General features: G+C 40.2%; 1 long non-coding RNA gene across 1 annotated transcript in view; it reads left to right on the forward strand.

Annotated features, from left to right (window-relative positions):
* Positions 1-2,540, forward strand: part of LOC147829432 (uncharacterized) — a 51,827-nt gene extending 49,287 nt beyond the window's left edge. Inside the window, exon 3 of the long non-coding RNA XR_015449129.1 lies at positions 654-2,540. This is a non-coding gene — a long non-coding RNA (uncharacterized LOC147829432). The remainder of the gene's footprint in view (positions 1-653) is intronic.
* Positions 2,541-18,356: the final 15,816 nt, after the last annotated feature.

Below are 18,356 nucleotides of genomic sequence, written 5' to 3' on the forward strand. Positions count from 1 at the left end.
AAAAAATCATTGATGTAAAAATTAGTAAGAAAATCTACAGAGAAGTTTCTAATTTGTAAGTGATATCAGCAACTAAGCTCAGAATGAAAGGTAAATACAAAAATTAATTGGCTTTATACACCAGCCACAAATAATTGAAAAATGAAGCTAATAAAAGAAGGTCATTTATAATAGCATTTTAAAATGCAATATTTTGGGGTAAATTTAATGAGATACATGCAGACCTATATATGGAACACTGTAAAACTTTGCTGAGAGAAATAGAAGAAAACCTAAATAAATAGAGAGACCCACTGGGGTCATGGATCAAAAGACTGCTAGGGACTGTATGTGTCCCCAAAGTTTGTGGGTCCGTACTTGCTCACCAAAGTGATTGTATTATGTGGTGGGACCAGTCGGAGGTGATTGAGTCTTGAAGGTAGAGCCCTCCGTGATGGGATTAGGATCTCATAAAAGGGCTTAACGAGTGTGATGAATTAGAAAGGAAATGAAATTTAACATCTTATTTAATTGTGATCAATTGAATATTTTCCTGCTAAGATCAGAAATAAGACAATATCTACAGCATTGTGTTGGAAGTCTTCTTCCGGTATGCAAAGACACAGCATTTGTCACATTTGTCACATTTTGCTTTTCTGTCCTTCTCCTTTCAGAGAACACAATCTTCAAGGCACCACCTTAGAAGCAAGAAGAGCATCCCAAACCAAACACCAGACCTGCCAGTGCCTTGATCTTGGACTTCTGGCCTCCAGAACCATGAGAAATCAATGTCTGTTCCTTATAAATAACCCAGTATTTTGTTATAGTTGCATTAACGAACTGAAAATCCATACTATCACATTGTCAATTTGCTCCAAATTGTTCTATAGAGTCAATAAAGTCCAATGTAAGCCTCAGCAGCTGATTCCAAAATTTAGAATGAGAGAAAAAGGACCTAAAATAACAACAATTTTGAAGAAATAAGTAGTGCAGGTAATGAGTCCCTGAGGGGATACAAATTAATTCCAAATCCATGTTTACGGAACAGCCTTACTTGATTTAAAGTGTTAGCCTAAATTTGTAACAAATAGGGACAGAGTGTTATTGGTATAGGGATGGACATATAAACCAATGGAACAGAGTGGAGCATATACGTACAAATGCTGTGTATGTGTTTGTGTATAGATATATACATATTTTATGAGGGAAAGAATGCTCTTTTCAATTAATCTTTTTTTTTTTTTTGATAGATGTCTTGCTATGTAGTCCAGGCTGGCCCCGAACTCACTACATAAGCCAGGCTGGCCTTGAACTTGCAACGACCATCTGGCTTTAGCCTCCTGGGTGCTGGGATTACAGGCATGTGTCACCATATCTGGCAACAATAAATCATTTTAGAGTAAATGGATATCCATGTAAGATAAAGGGAACCTTGAATTTTACTTCATATCATACAGAAAAATAACTCTACATGGATTGTAGTTCTACTTGTATGAGCTGAAATTATGAAACTACTATAACAAGTGTTATACATTTTTCTGTAAAGGAGCAGTGGATAATAAATATTTATGCTTTTCAGGCCAAAAGGGCTCTGCTGCAATTACTCAACTCTGGCACTGTTGCACTGAAGCAGCCATAAATAATAAACATAAATAAACAACTAAATGTAGTTCCCATAGAGCTTTGTTTACCAAACAGCTGTAGTTTGCAGCTCTTTATTATGGAAGAAAAGACAAATATTTTGGGGTTTGCATTAAGTACAACTTTTTAGATTTAACAGAAACTGTATAAATTTAAAAGAAAATACTGATAAATTAATCTTCATCAAAATAAAAACTTCTGCTGTTCAAAAGAGAAACTTATGGTGACATAAGCAGGGAAAATATTATTTGAAATATAGTAATTTTTAGGTATTTACAGGGCATCAGTTGAACACACCCTCCCCCATGGATACCATAATACATCGATGCCCAAGACTCATATAAAATGGCATAATATTTACATATAACCTACACATATACTGTATTACAGTAATACTTGCATACTCATGTTTGGCCTATATATCTATCAACAGATAAGTGGATACAGAAAATGTATTTTTATACTAACGGAGGACTACTCTGCCATAAAGAAAGATAAGTTTGAGTCATTTGTAGGAAAATGTATGTGCCTTGAGACCATAATGTTAAGTGAAATAAATTGGACACGCAAATTTAAATATCACATGTTTTCTCTTATATGAGAAAGTCAGGATATAAACAAAGAGGAAACTGAAAGAGAGATAATAGGAAGTAGGGAGGTTATTTTCAAAAGGGAAGGGGACCAAGAGATGGATGAAGGGAGAGGGAGTGAGTGGGAAGGGTTGATAAGAGTTAGGTGTGTTATGTTCATGTACCAACTCCCTATGCGGAAAGTAAACGTTATGTAATGCAAACATACACTAATAACAACAAAAATTGAAAAAACCTAAATCCATAGAGTTTAGGAAAGCCCGTACTCATACCTCAGCTGTTAATGTATATAAGATTATTACTACGGAGAAATTGTACAAATATGGAAAATGTGGAATAAAGTAATTTGCTTAAAATTTATTGGACATCACTAGTCGCTGGGACAGGCATAAACAAATCTTCATCAATATCAGAGAGTAGTGCAGATAATGACTCCCCGAGGGGATACAAATTCATTGCAAATCCACATTTACTGAAGAGTCTCACTTTTGAAAACTGGAAAAAGAACAACTCTTAAGTAGGTCAGAGTTAACAGCAGAGCAAGATTGCTTCAGACAGTTTTTGAACTGGTTTTTTCCTCCAGAGAACACACAGTGGATTTTGAAATATTTTTTGTGAGTATGAGCAAAATTTAATTTTTAGGTACATAGAGATGCCTCTTCACGTGTTTTGGAAAAGAGAACGACGCACCTCTGTACCAACATCTGCCCCTCCTGCCCCCAGGTGCTCCCCGTCCCTTCCTTCCATACCTGATGTCCCTAAGGAAAAGTAAGATGAGCCTCTGGGAGCCCAAGGCTCCCCTTCTCTCCTGGGGTACCCACCTTGCTGGCAGTGTGTTGTACAAGGCAGCTGGCTTTGTTTCTCCAGAGATCGCCCCTCCCCTAGCCTATTGGGTGCCTTGGGCTGCCCACTGGGGACCACCCGGCCCCAGCCCCATCAGAGATCGCCATGGTGCACACAGGGCAGCCTGGCAAAAGCCCATTCTCATTATCCACCCAAACAAAATGGGAGTGGGGCTGATCTGAGGATGGAGAGAAGAAGCCCTGTTCCTTCCCTCGGCTGCCCCCTCATACTCCCTGCTTGTCAATTCCCAGCATCTATCCCCTCCCATCACACTAAAAACTAGATGGAGAATGGGAGCTCAGTCTCAATGACTTGGAACGAGGCTGTGCAGGTCCCAGGGTGTGCTCCTGTGTGCAGAAGCTGCCCATTCACTAGGAGATGGACATGGAAAGTTAGCCTGGTTCTCTAGCAACTTGGCCACCCTGTTGTGTACTACACACACCCACACCCTTTTCCAATACCCATCGGTGCCAGGGAAATTCTTCAGGAAAGCATTTGCACTTTTCAGGATGTGGAAGAAGGTGGAGAGTGTGCTGCATGGAAAGTCCCAGGTGGCTGGGGCTGTAGGGGTAGCTGGTCCCTGTGTGTGCTCCCAGTTGCCTGGGATCTCGGGGGCAGATCAAGGGACTGGGGGCAGGCTGTGCGTGTTGCTTCTCAGCTCTGGCTCTGATCAATGAATGAACCTCCACACTCCCAGGGATTTGGAGGCACACACCACCTTCTCTCACATTCACATACCCAGGCACTCTGGGCGCTGAATACATTGGGGCATTAAGGGACCCTAGGATAAGGAGTCAGACCCAGTTCCTTACTGGGGAGCAGACCTGCAGGCCCTCAGTATAAGAGATGTAATCGAGAAAAACCCCAGCTGTGGATCTCTATCTCCTGTGAAGGAGCACTACGTCTATGAGATAAGAAAAAGGGAAATAAAGACATAGAGACAGAGTCTTGAGAGAAACTGAGTCTTGGGCTGATCTAAGCTGCTCTAAGCTGCTCTGGGCAGCAAAGACAAAAACACCAAGAACACCCAGTGTTTATTCATTCCAAGCATGGGAAGGAGGGAGCTGGGCAGGCCTTGGGACACCTGCTGATAACAAGTATCAAGCAGGCAGGACTGTAGAATGAGGACACTAGCATATCTTTGCTGAAGAGAACAAAGGGTTAATTCAGAGGGGAAGAATTTAGTTGGAGTCCATTGGCTTTGGCTGGAAATGAACTCAGTGGAGCTCTGCTACTTCCACAGTAACACATCCGAATTACGGAGGGGCAAGAAGCTTGTGCCACTGTGGCCTGCTAATACTGGGCAGAGGTGTCTGCTTCACCTCAGGAAAGGGTGGCAATGTCGTGAAGGCTCCAGAGGTAGTGGAAACTAGAGAGCTTTTGCTTTTATTTACATTTCTCCTCCTCACCCCCCAGAGGTCTCAGTGGATTCTTTGGTGCTCTTTGTTCTGTTGAAACTTAAGAAATCAAGAGTGAATAAGAAAATCTTTAAGCCTGATACTCAGAGCTGCTACTGACCCCCAAATCCTGGCTCTCTCAGAAAAATCTCCTCTTTTCAAGAAAGAGCTTACTTGCTGTTTCACTCTTGGAGTGTTTCTATGGGTCTCTGTCTATGACACTGAAATAACAAATGAATATGAATAAAACAGCTTTTAAAGGAAGTGGAGAGGGCCTAGTTTCCCAACCCACTTGAGAGTAAATTTGTCTATTGGAGTTTTATTGAAATCTATATTACAGATCTTTCTCTTCAAATCTTTTAAGTCATTAAGTACAGAAAGACAAATAGGGGAAATGGACAGAGAAGTAACATTCCTGAGAGCCTTCTAGGAGCCAGCTTATGGGACTAAATGCCTTTTCACAATCTTGTTTAATCCTTGATTAAGTCTGAAGATTATATCATCGCTGTACTATAAAAGGGGAAATGGAGGTTGTGTTTGTAGGCATTGACCTGTAAGTTGTATGAGCCATTGGCCATTGAGAGGTGGCAAAAGTGGGCCAACTCACAACCTAGGAACATGGTTAACAAGTCGAGGATAGCAGGTAGTCCTACCTCTGAAAGCAAAGCACAAGCAAACTCTGATCCTGGTTTAAGACATTCCTTTGTGGCTCCATTTCTGGGAAAATGGCTCCATTTGAGAGGAAAATGCCTCCTTTTTTAGGAGTACATATTGATCATTGACCCCTCAAAGAATCACCTTGGATTATAAATAGTCTAAAACAGGATGAGACCTAAAGTTCCATTCTTGATGGAACTTTTTCTTATACTTATATTTAACATTATTTTCCTTAGGGTAACATTAAATATCATGCATACTTAAATATATGCCTTTGTATTAAAAAATTTTTCATTAGCAACTCTTTAAAGAACTGGTTAATTGGATCACCTAGAGTTCTATGTTCATGACTATGTCTACAATTCATAGAATTAGACTTGTTTGTTTAGGAACCTCTATGTCTTTATCCATATTTAGTTATCACTTATATACCAGTGTTTATTATGTTAGACACTGTTCCTTTCATTAAATTATCTTTTCCTGCTGGATTTTAGACTTTATTTTATTTTTTTTCTTAAATTCTTTTATTGGTACATTTTAGGTATACAATACATTCACATTTATCATTGGGTGCTTGTACCTGTACATGATGTATCTTGGTTCTTATTTTTTCACCATTACCTGTGCACGCTTCACCCCTAAACCCTTCCCTATTTACATACTTTGTTTCCATTTTTTTTTCTCATAATTTTTCCTTTCCATTCTTTCTTTTCCCCTTCTCCTCCCACCACCCCTACCCCTTTGGACCTTTTCCAATTTCAAAGTATCATTTATTAGTTATTAATCCTTTTAGTCCTTATTTACACTCTCAGTTTCTCACACTAGAGAAACTGTTCGGTATTTACGCATGTGTGTCTTATTTATTTCACTTAAGAGGATGGCCTCAATATGCATCCATTTAGCTATAAATGACTCTAGTTTCTCATTCTTTATGGCTGAGTAGTACTCCACTTTATTAAAAAAAACCCCACATCTTCTTTGTACAGTTTCCAGTTGATGAGCACTTGGGCTGTTTCCAAGCTTTAGCTATTACAAATTGTGCCACAATAAACATGGGTACACATATATCGCTGTGGTATGTTTCTTTTAATTCTTTTGGGAAAATACCCAGTAGGGGAATAGCTGGGTCAAATGGGACCTCTAGCTCTAGTTCTCTGAGGTATGTCCACACTGATTTCCATAGTGGTTGCACCAGTCTGCACTCCCACCAGCAATGGAGAAGGCTTCCTTTCTCTCCACACCCCCACCAGCATTTGTTATTGGTTGATTTCTTGATAGCAGCCATTCTTTCTGGGGTGAGGTGGAATCTCAGTATTGTTTTCATCTGCATCTCTTGAATGACCAGTGATGTTGAACATTTTGTCATATGTTTATTTGCTGTTTTTATTTCTTTGTCTGAGAAATCTCTGTTCATTTCAGATGCCGGTTTTTGAATTGGGTCTTTGAATTTGGGGAGTCTGATTTTTTTCAGTTCTTTATATATTCTCGATAGTAGCCCTTTGTCTGAGTTACAGCTGCTAAAATTTTTTTCCCACATAATAGATTGTCTCTTAGCTCTGTTGGTGGTTTCTCTTGCAGTACAGAAGCTTTTCAATAAGATGAAATCCCAGCTGTTGATTCTTTCTGCTAGTTCCTGTGCTACTGAGGTTTTGTTCATAAAGTCTTTTCCTATGCCAATGTCTTCAAGAGTTCTACCTAACTTATCTTCCAGCAAGTTTAGTGTTTCTGGCTTAATATTTAGATCTTTAATCCACTTAGACCTCAGTTTAGTGCATGGTGATAGGTATGGGTCTAGTTTTAATCTCTGACAGGTTGAAATCCAGTTTTTCCAACACCATTTATTAAATAGGCTATCTTTCCTCCAATGAGGGTGGTTGGATCCTTTGTCAAGGATGAGGTGGCTGAGTATGTCTGAAGTTGTTTTTGCATCTTCTAATCTATTCTACTGATCCTCGGGTCTGTTTCTTTGCCAGTACCATGCTGTTTTTATCACAGTAGCTTTGTAGTATAGTTTCAAGTTGGGGATTGTAATACCCCTTGCTGTGTCTCTGTTGCCTAGAATTGCTTGTCTCTTCTGGTTTCAAGTGAATTTTTGGATTGTTTTCTCTTGTTCTGTGAAGTTTATTGTTGGAATTTCAATCGGTATTGCATTCAATCTATATAGTAGTTTTGGAACTATGGCCATTTTCACTATATTGGTTCTTCCTACCCAGGAACAAGGGACATCTTTTCATTTTATTATGTCCTCCTCGATCTCCTTTTTCAGAGAGCTGTAGTTTTCAGTGTAGAGGTCTTTTGCTTCCTTTGTTAGATTGATTCCTAGATATTTCATTTTTTGGATGCTATTGTAAAAGGAATTGTTTCCCTAATTTCTCTCTCAGTGAGTCTCTTATTTGTGTAAAAGAAGGCTGTTGCTTTTTGAGTGTTGACCTTATATCCAACTACACTACCGAATCTGTCAATGAAGTCTAGAAGTCTTTTGATCAAGTTTTTTGGATCTTCTATGTAAAGTATCATATCATGAGCAAATAATGACAGTTTAACTTCTTCCTTTCCTATCTTTATTCCTTTTATTTCTTTCTCTTTTCTAATTTCTGTGGCTAATGATTCCAGAACTATATTGAACAGGAGTGGTGATAGTGGGCATCCTTGTCTTGTTCCTGATTTTAGCATGAATGTTTTCAGTTTTTGCCCACTTAGTATGATGTTGGCTGTTGGTTTTTCATAGATAGCTTTAATCAAGTTGAGATAGAGACCTTCTATTCCAATTTTCTGTAGGGTTTTTATCATGAATGGGTGTTGGATTTTGTCGAATGCCTTTTCTGCATCTATTGAGATGATCATATGGTTTTTGTCCTTGACTCTGTTAATATAGTGTATTACATTTATTGCTTTATGGATGTTGAACCATCCTTGCATCCCTGAGATAAATCCGACTTGGTCAGGGTGTATGATCTTCTTGATGACCCTCTGTATTCTGTTTGCCAGTATCTTGTTGAGGACTTTTGCATCTGTGATCATTAGGGAGATTGGCCTGTAGTTCTCTTTTTGGGTTGGGTCTTTCCCTGGGTTTGGAATCAAAGTCACACTTGCTTCCAGGAATAAGTTTGGAAGCCTTGTTTGCCTTTCAATCTCCTTGATGAGTTTAAAGAGTAATGGAATTAGTTCTTCTTTAAGTGTCTTGTAGAATTCAGCAGTGAAGCCATCAGGACCTGGGCTTTTCTTTGTTGGTAAATTTTTTATTATATTTTCAATTTCACTGATTGTAATTGGGATGTTTAGAATTTCTATATCTTCTTCATTTAACATTGGCAATTCATATGTATCTAGGAATCTGTCCATTTCTTCTGTGTTTTCCATTTTGTTAGAGTACAAGTTCTCGAAGTAGGTTTTGATGATCCTCTGGATTTCTGCTGGTTCTGTTGTGACTTCCCCTTTTTCATTCTTAATTGCATGGATTTGAGTCTTTTCTTTCCTTTTTTTGATAAGGTTGGCTAAAGGTTTATTGATTTTATTTATTCTTTCAAAAAACCAACTCTTTGATTCATTAATTTTCTGTATCATTCTCTTAGTCTCCATTGCATTGATTTCTGCTCTGATCTTTATAATTTCCTCTCTTGTGTGGGCTTTGGGTTTGTTATTCTCTTCTTTTTCTAAGAATTTGAGGTTCTGCATTCGATTATTTATCTGAGTTCTCTCTGTTTTCCTAATATGGGCATTCACTGCTATGAATTTCCCACGTTGAACTGCTTTCATTGTGTCCCATAGATTCCTAAATGTTATATTGGCATCATCATTTACTTGTAGAAACTGTCTAATTTCTTCTTTAATTTCCTCTGTCACCCTTTGGTTGTTCAGGAGGGTGTTATTCAATTTCCAGGTGTTTGTGGGAATTTTGCAGTTTCTCATGTTATTGATCTCCAATTTTATTGCACTGTGGTCTGATAATATACAGAGGGTAATTTCAATTTTTTTACATTTACTTAGACATGTCCTATGAGCTAGCATGTGGTCTATTTTGGAGAATGACCAGTGTGCAGCTGAAAAGAATGTGTATTCTGATTTTGTGGGGTGGAACACTCTGTAAATATCTATTAAGTCCATTTGTTCAATAGCTTGGTTCAGTTCTAGAAATTCATTGTTAATTTTTTGTCTAGATGATCTGTCTATTTGTGATAGTGGGGTATGGAGGTCCCCCACTACAATTGCATTAGTGCTTATTTGGTTTTTCGTGTCTGTTAATATTTGTTTTGTATAGTTGGGGGCATTTGTATTTGGTGCACATATATTTAGGACTGTCATCTCTTCCTCTTGGATTGTTCCCTTCACAAGGATGTAATGACCATCTTTGTCTCTCTTAATTAGTTTTGGTTTGAAATCTACTTTGTCTGCAAATAAGATTGTTACCCCTGCTTTTTTCTGGGTTCCTGTGGCATGGAGAGCCATTTTCTATCCTTTTACTTTCAGTCTATGAATTTCTTTTTGAGTTAGGTGTGTTTCTTCTATACAGCATATTGCTGGGTTTTACTTCTTAATCCATTCTGTCAGTCTATTTCTTTTGATTGGTGAATTGAGGCCATTAACATATAATTGAGAGATATTGACTCATCCTTGTCATGATGTTTTACTGTTGTTGGTTCTTATTTCTTTTTGCCCCTTTCTCTTTAGTTTCTTACCTTGTCTGGTGGCTTCCCTCTGTTGAGCCTCATGCAGTTGTGACCTTCATTGCCTTTTTCTAGGATATTGCTTGGAATTGTTTGGAGTGCTGGTTCGGTGTTCATGTAATTTCTCAGGTGTTCTTTGTCATGGAAGTATCTAATTTCCCCATCACTTTTGAAAGATAATTTTGCAGGATACAACAGTCTAGGTTGGAAGTTATTTTCTTTTAGGGCTTGAAATACTTTACTCCAGGCTCTCCTTGATTTGAGGGTTTGTGTTGAGAAGTCTGCCCTGATTCTGATGGGCTTTCCTTTGTAGGTGATTTGTTTCTTTTCTCTAACTGCCTGTAGGATTTTGTTCTTCCATTAGGTTTCTGGGATCTTGCCTATTATACATCTAGATGTAGATTTTTTTTGATTGTGGCTAGGTGGAGTTCTATATGCCTCGCTTATCTGTATGTCAAATTCTCTACCTCTGTCTGGGAAATTTTCTACTATTACTTCTGTGAACAGTTTTTTTATGTCAATTGTGCTTTCTCCTGTTTTTTCATGGGCTCCCATCAGTTTTATGTTCTTCTTTGCATCATCTATCAGCTGTTGGATTGATTTTTCATGGTTCCTTACCATTTTTAAGAAATCTCTGTTTTCATGGTCCTTCACTGCAATCCTGTCTTCTATATCTGATACTCTATCTTCAGATTCCCTTAATCTGCTCTGCATGCTTTCAGTGGAGTTTTTAATCTCATGAATATCTGTTTGAATCTGTTTCATAGATTCCATTTCTTTCTTATGTTGGATGATCATGGTTTGCATTTCTTTCTTACGCTGGGCATTCATGGCTTCCAGCATGTTTCTGAGCTCATCTATTTTTTTTATTAGTTTCTGTTCTAGAGCCTCTAATCATGTCTTTCACTCTGCTCACCATCTCTGTAGTTATCTGGGAGATTATTTCTGCTTTGAATTTTTCTAGAGCCTCATCTGTTTTTGTTACTTCCCGTGCTATCAGTTCAGGGTGTCCAGGTGGTTGATTATTAGACTTTTGCACCTCATTTCCCCCAGAAATTGCCTTTTGTGGGGTGGAAGTCTGGGTTTGTGACTTGCTTAAATGCCTTCTCATTTTTGTTTTTGGTACTGTCCCTGGTTTAGTTCCTGAGTTGATATTATGAAGTTGTTTACTGTAAGTATCTTTGTTGATCTATTTAAAATCCTTATGGAATGATTGCTTCTCAGAGGTGTCTACCAGATATGGCTGGTCTTTAGGTTTTGAACCTCTAATGACTCTGAGCCTATCTCATTTTCATTATACTAGGAAGGAAAACTGTTTAGATCAATCATGACACCTTAGCCCAAATCATACAATCAGTGATACCATAGCATCAAATACCTCTTAAAGAATGAGAATTTGTGGTAGTTATTAATCTATCACCTTTAAAAAGTAAAGGGCCTCCTTCAAGGTGTGTCTCTGCTGTCACAATAGACAATGTGGACAGCAGTGTGCAGTTATAAGTCAATGAGTCTCAGTAAGCTAGTCCCAGACCCGTAAGATTCAGGCAGATTTCTGGTTGCAAGTCCCAGGTTGAGCTCCCTGTCCTCCTGCACGGTTGCACTCTGCAAATTTCTTCTGCAGGTTTCAGCTGCTTTTCCCCTGAAGAAAGTCCAGTTTCCAATGGGAGCTGTTAATCCCTCCAACTTACCAATCATGGTGGTCTGGTGTGCCTTTATTGCAGAGATTCCCTTCATTTTTCCAGTGGGCTTGTTTTCATCAGGGAGCCTGAAACAGGCACTCTCTCTGTTGTTCACTTCTAGAGCTCAAGACAATGGCTTTTGTCCCCCTGTGTCTCTGCAGTGTGTAACCAAGTAGCTGCACAGACCAAAGGCCAGAGGTCGGCGGGGGGGCATATTGTTGGAGGCGCCTGTGCAGCCAAGCCCTCAGCTGGTGGGCCTGCTTGGGGAGGGGGGGCGTCCTCCTCACCCTGTCCTGGTGGCTGGTGGAAAGCCTGTCCTGGTGGCTGTTGGAAGGCTGGTGGAGCCTGGATTTTAGACTTTATGTGGGCAAGAACTGTATTTTATTCAACCTTAAATCTCCAGTATCTAACAATGTGAAACTCTTAGTTGAGTAAGTAAATGAGGCTACAAAATGACCAAATATAATCCTGTCCACCTGAGGAGCTCACCATCCAGTAGCGGAGACAAAGAGTTAGAAATTAATTTGATGATTGCTATAATTAGGATGAACATATAATTTATTGGTCTCACTGAGATAAGTTTGATCATAAAAAGGGCACAATTAATAATTATTCTGGGATGACAGATGTGAACAGGGATCATCCCTGGCCAAGAAGGCTGAATAGTCACCCTAGGTGCATAAGGTGTTTCATTCATTCATTTAACAAGCATTTATTAAGCACACATATGTGATATGTTGAAAGAACTACAAGTCACTTGATTTCCCTATAAGTTGAAGTATGAGGCATTGAGCATCAGAGGTAGCAAAAGTGGGCCAACTCACAAACGAATTTGTATTCAAACCTAAAGAAGGTAGAATTTATCCTAGAGACAGTGAGAAACTGCTAGAGGGTTTTAAAGGGGTACAACATGTTAGGATTTCTGTTTTAAAGCAAGCTCTAGTTTCTGGGTAGGTAGGGTGGAGATGAGACCAGAGTCAGGGAAAAGTGTTACAGGTACCTAGGTCAAGAAATAATAGGCCTGAACCAGGGAACTGGGGCAATAGGAATGAAGAGAAGGGGGCACTTTAAAGGTAGAATCAACCAGATTTAGCCACTTTATATTGGTATATGAAGGCAAAAGAAAGAACCTGTATAAATCCTACATAGGATTTTATAATTTATACCACAAGATGTTATCTGTACTTTAATGTTCTCGCAGGTATATGATATAGAAAGAAACCCTATGTCAGTCATCATACCAGGCAGTGTTAACTTCTGCCATATGTTGTGGTCCTCAGGAAGACTCAAATATTTAGAAACTAGAAGAAATAATCATCATCTATAGACATAATCTAAATGAATTTATCTGTGGTACTGGGGATTGAATCCAGGGCCTTCTCACTGAGCATGGTGGTGACAGTGTTTTTGCTTTTTAGTTTGGGGAGGGATCAGGGTCGGGAAATCATGCACATCCCTGGTGGTAGCAGCCCTCCTCTTGCATAGCACAGAATGTCTAGTGGGTCTCGAACGCTTCCACACTCCTACTTCTTCTGCATGCACCAGTGCAGGCTGGGGCGGGGGGTGTGGAGGTGAGCCACTGGCTCAGGAAGAGAGCAGTTACTTTCCTTAGAGCTGTAAAGGAGGATTAGTAATTAGGAAGTCAGGGGAAAAAAAGAGGATTTGTCACAGGATAGAAAAGGAAGCCAGAGCTAAGGTTGTAATAAATTGATCCTTATGTTATGGGACTTTTCTGTCTCATTTCCCCCAGGATTTACCCTTGGTGGGGTGGAAGTCTGAGTTTGTGCCTTGCTTAAATGTCTTCTCATTTTTGTTTTTAGTACTGTCCTTCGTTTTAACTCCCGGGTTGATAGTTTGGAATTGCTTATTGTAGGTATCTTTGTTGCTTGTAATTAGAACCCTTATGGAATGATTGCTTCTCAGAGGTGTCTTCCAGATATAGCTGGTCTTTAAGTTTTGAGTCTCTAATGACTCTAAGGCTATCTCATTTTCCTTATACTAGGAAGGTTCATTGACTAGATCAATACCAACACCCTAGCCCAAGTGATACAATCAGCAACACCATTGCATCAAGTACATCTTCGAAAATGACATTTTGTGGTAGTTATTAATCTCTCACTTTTAGCTGTGTGAATTAAATCAAGATCAAGGACCAACCCAACATATAGTGAATAAACTCTTCAATATAACAACTTTAGCCTTTGGGATGGGGAGTTAGAAGTGGTTGGGGAGGGAGGGACAGATGGGAAGAAGGATAGGGGAAGGTTAGCAGTGTGGCCAGAGGACACAGGTGAGAAGGACAAAGAGAATAACAGGAAAATAAAGAAGAACTCCGAATGAGGACCAAAACAGGGACAAAAAGGGAGGATGAACAATGTAGGAGTGCAAGAGAGTGAGTGTAAGAGAGAGGGAAAGGAAAGAGAAAAGAAAGAAGAAAAGAAAAAAAAGGAGAGAAAAACAAATATTTGCAAAGAGTAGGGAAAAAAATTAAAGATAAGAGGAGCAAAAGAAAATAAAAGAGAAAAAACCCAAAATAATAAAACTAATTTTAGGAATAAAAAATAACCATGAAGATGAAGGGCCTCTTTCAGGGTATGTCTCTGCTGTCACAATAGACAACGTGGGTAGCAGTGTGCAGATGTAAGTCAATGAGTCTCAGCAAGCTAGTCGCAGACCCATGAGATTCAGGCAGATTTCTGGCTGCAAGCCCCAAGTTGAGCTCCCTGTCCTCCTGTAGGGTTGAACTCTACAGAGTTGTATTGCAGTTTCCAGCTGCCCTTCCCCTGAAGATAGTCCCGGTCCTGATGGGAGGTGAAGATGACTCCAACTTGCTCAGTACAGTGGTCTGGTGGTCCGGTGTCCTCTGCGTCTTTGTAGTGTGGGACCAGGAGGCTGTACAGAGGAGCGGGGGCAGGGCGGGGGGGTTGTCCAGTGGATTGCTGCCGGGGCATGGGCTGATTCGGCGTGTTCCGCGTGACTCGCGGCATTGCTACGGCCCAGGTGCATTTTTAATGTAATATGTTTTATAAATTAATATTACATAATGGCAACATGTATATTAAGATGCTCAGAAACATGGCTTAAGCTCATCTAGATTCCTAGCTACTTTTTTTCTAAACCTCAAAATAGCATAACATTCCTGAAATTATATCCCTATACTTGCACACATCTTTTGTTATTTTTAAACAAATAAAGAATTGAAATAATTCACTTCTTTAATTGTAGGAAAGCCATTTACCTTACATATCATATATACTTATACAGGGTGCGGAGCACAGCAGAAGGGTGAAGGGATCAGGCCACCTCCGTGACCCCCCACACTGCCCGAGAAGCTGGCCTGCCTGTCCTGAGGGCCCTCCACCTACACTTCTGGACTCCACCTGGCAGCTGTGCTGCTTGAACTGTGTCAGCTGAAAACCAGGAACCTGCTCTCAGAGCTGAAGCACCAGGAGCCGGCAGGTGACACCTTGCCGGGGAGTGGAGCAGAGTGCCCCATGCTAGGCCACCCTCCCGGGCTGTGCTGGCCTCAAATTCTTGGTGACAGCCCTAGAACCCCTGCTGCACCTCTCAGTGTTGGGGTTAAAGGCTTGGGCCACAATTTAGGCTTCAAACTGTTATTCTCTAATTGGCTAATGAACAGTAAAGATTATCCAAACAGAATTAGACTACCTCGTTCCACCTCATCCAATCAGAGCAAGTCTTTATGATGTCTCATTTGACTACAGAGGTTGTAAAGGTTCCGGTACCTTCCCCCTTCCCTCATTTTTCCTCTGTGGGCTGCTGTGACTAGTGTTGAGTGTCTGGCTCCTGTGTTTGGGTTTTGCTTTCTGCGGAGAACCAGTGCTGAATCCCAGGGAAAAAAAATAACTGAGGAGTACTGAGACACCAGGAAGGACTTCTCTGAAGGTATTTCCAAAACAAGTTCTCCTTGAAGGAGAGAAATTTCCTGGGTTTATGCATTTCGCTATCCACCCCAAACATCTCAGGCCTAGTGAGTTCTGTGCAGGGTTTAGACCTTGTCACCACCTGCCCTGGCAGCCTTCCCCTAAAGACTAGGATGCGGGAAAGGTGAGTTGTTACACATGTATACATATTCTGGAATGGGTCACGGGTTTGTTCCAGTTCCCTTCTTGTAGGATCTGCCTGGCTCCCTGGGCATCTTAAACCAGGGAGCAGCATCTTTAGGCAGCCTAGCAGGGAAGAGGTTGGTGCTAATTGTCCCCAGAGCTAGCTATAGCTCTAGCATGGTGCCCTGAGATCATCATGGGCATAGGGTTATATTCATGCTATCAGAAAGATCAAGATCCATTCTCGGAGGAATGCTCCAGCCTGACTGCTTAATGTTACCAGACAGAGGGACCCACCAGTTGTGTCGTGGTCTTCTGTTGAGTACGGGCTGGGACACCAAGCTACTGTGTTTATTCTTACTGCATTGCAGAGTTGTTCTTTGGGTGTTTCTTGTGTCATTTCAAGCATTTGTATTTGTATTTATACTCAGTGAAGAAGAGGTAAAAGTACATCTGTGCTCCCTACTCCAGACAGGAAGTTCACATTATCATCCTTCTGAAGTAATCACATCAGCAATAAAATTTAACAGTACCCCTAAAATGCACTGGGGAATTCATGACACCCTAACTGCAGTCTGCTGCTGCCTGACCTACAGACTGTGCTCTCATAACAGCATGAATGAAAATCACAGGAGCAGGTTTTGTTTTCTATTTTCTGTTATCTGTTTAGGTTACTGAGTGTACCTTGGATAGCAAGGGAACTCTCATTTGAAACCTGGCATTTGTTCATCTTTCCATTTTAATTGTGAAGACCAGTGCTGCAGTGTTTGCTATTGATAGTTGATAACCCAGGTTGGTCAGGTGGTGTGACATTTTCAAGCATTAATGATTTTATTTGCTGTGGATTTTGTGGCATGCTTTATAATACACAGGGTGATTGAAAAAAAGACAAATATGTAAATAAAATGTTTATTACAGTAAAACATTGCCATTAATAACCCTAAAAATACTTCCCCTTGCTTTGAACACAAGTGTCCAGTCATTCTTGGTGCTTTCAGAAGCTGTTCTGGAAGTCTCTTTTCATATATTTATGAGGTGTGATTTTAAAAATACAATAAATGGTACTGCTGAGTCCCATCCAATGGAAAAGCAGGCTCGTGAAAACATGATGTGTCCTGATTCACCTTATTCAATAATATGTGGCATCATCTCACTTTTGAATCCATTCAGGATATCCAGACAACCATGATAGTGAAACCAAATATAACCACAAAAGAGGACTTTCAGAACTGCTTTAGTAAGTAGCATGAAGATGGGATAAGTGGGATCAGGGTAAGGGGCAGTATTTGGAAGGGGATCAATGGCAGTGTGTCCTTTACTGTATGTTGCATTGGAGGTGCACACCTCTGCTCTTCTGGGATGAGAAGCTAACTGGGATCATAAACTCAGCATCAGTAATGAATTAATGGGATGGAGTTTCAAAAAGAAGATGCTTTATTTGTAAGGAGGAAAAAAGCAGAAGAAAGCAAGCTGCCCTATGTGAGGTGAGGGTAGGGGATCTTGATAGATATCTGCAGGCCTTTGCTCCCAGCTTCCTTTTATCAGGTGATGAGGACCTTCCCTTCCAGGTCAGTACTTGGATATTGTCACAACCTGATTGGCTCTCTGGACTGTCATAGATGGATCCCAGGCCACAGAACCCTAACCTGGTGCCACTGCCTATGTGGACATTCCCTTGGTAGTCTTTGTTTGACTTCCTTCTCCCCATTTATCTTTGTCAGGGCCTTATCTCTGAGATATTTTGGTTGGTTAGGAGAAGCCTTACAGACAGGTCACATGGAATTAGTGATTAAGTAAGGGGATGCATGAGTATCTAGTGCCATAATATAATGACCCCCTAGGATGGAAATATATATTTTCTATACTGAATAAGAGTTTTCTTTTAGGTCATGTAGTCTACTCCCCTTTTTGTTGCTTTTACATTTTACTGGGGATGGGGAGGGAAGCTGTCTTTAAAGTCTGTGCTGGAAGCTGAAGAGTCTGTGCTGGAAGCCAGGAGATGATGTCCAAGGTGAAAGCAAAGACTGGAGCTCCTCTGAAGAAGACAGAAACGAGCCCTCCTTCTTCATTTCCCTTTTATAGCATTCTGGTGATGCTCCTCCCTAGAGTGGGTCTTCCACACCCAGAACTATGCTGAGCCAATTTAGTTGGGCATGACTTACTCAAATTGTCACAGTCAATCAACTATTGCACCACTGATCTTTATCTGGCTGTGATAAGTGTTCTAATAAGCCCATGAAAGACATTCTTTTTTCTTCTGTTACTGTATTTATTGCTTGCATTTTACTTTCATTATGGTAAAATACATATAATGTGAAAGTTACTATTTCAACCATTTTAAAGTCTGTAGCTCAGTGACATTAAGTGTATTCACAGTATTGTGTAACCATCTCAGTTATCTGTCTTCAGAAATTTTTCATCATCCTAGACTAAAACTATGTCCATTAAACAATAACTAAATTTTTTCCAAATCCATTTTCCAGCCTTGGGTAACCACTGTTCAACTTTCTGTCTATCTGAATTTTCCTGTCCTGGGTCTCTCATGTAAGTGGAATCATTGAATATCTGTTTGTACTTCAAAGTCTGAGCTCCAAATAGTGATGCAAACAGCCTTATATAGAGGTCTTCAAGGTAGGGGGATGGACCCACCTATGGAGAGGGCATGCTTATTGAGGTGGATGGGCAGAGTTAACAGAACATTTTTGAAACTTTAGGTACAAAGATCCTGCAGCACAAACAGTTACATTATTTGAACAGAACATCCTATGGCAAAAATCTTGAGGGGGGCTTGTCAACAGACAAAGACCTGCCCTGTCATGCATTATTTTCTTATCATTTA

Source organism: Heterocephalus glaber, unplaced genomic scaffold, assembly GCF_053883595.1.
Source record: "Heterocephalus glaber isolate CG9 unplaced genomic scaffold, H.glaber_assembly_v1.0 deba00000621, whole genome shotgun sequence".
Lineage (NCBI taxonomy): Eukaryota > Metazoa > Chordata > Mammalia > Rodentia > Bathyergidae > Heterocephalus > Heterocephalus glaber.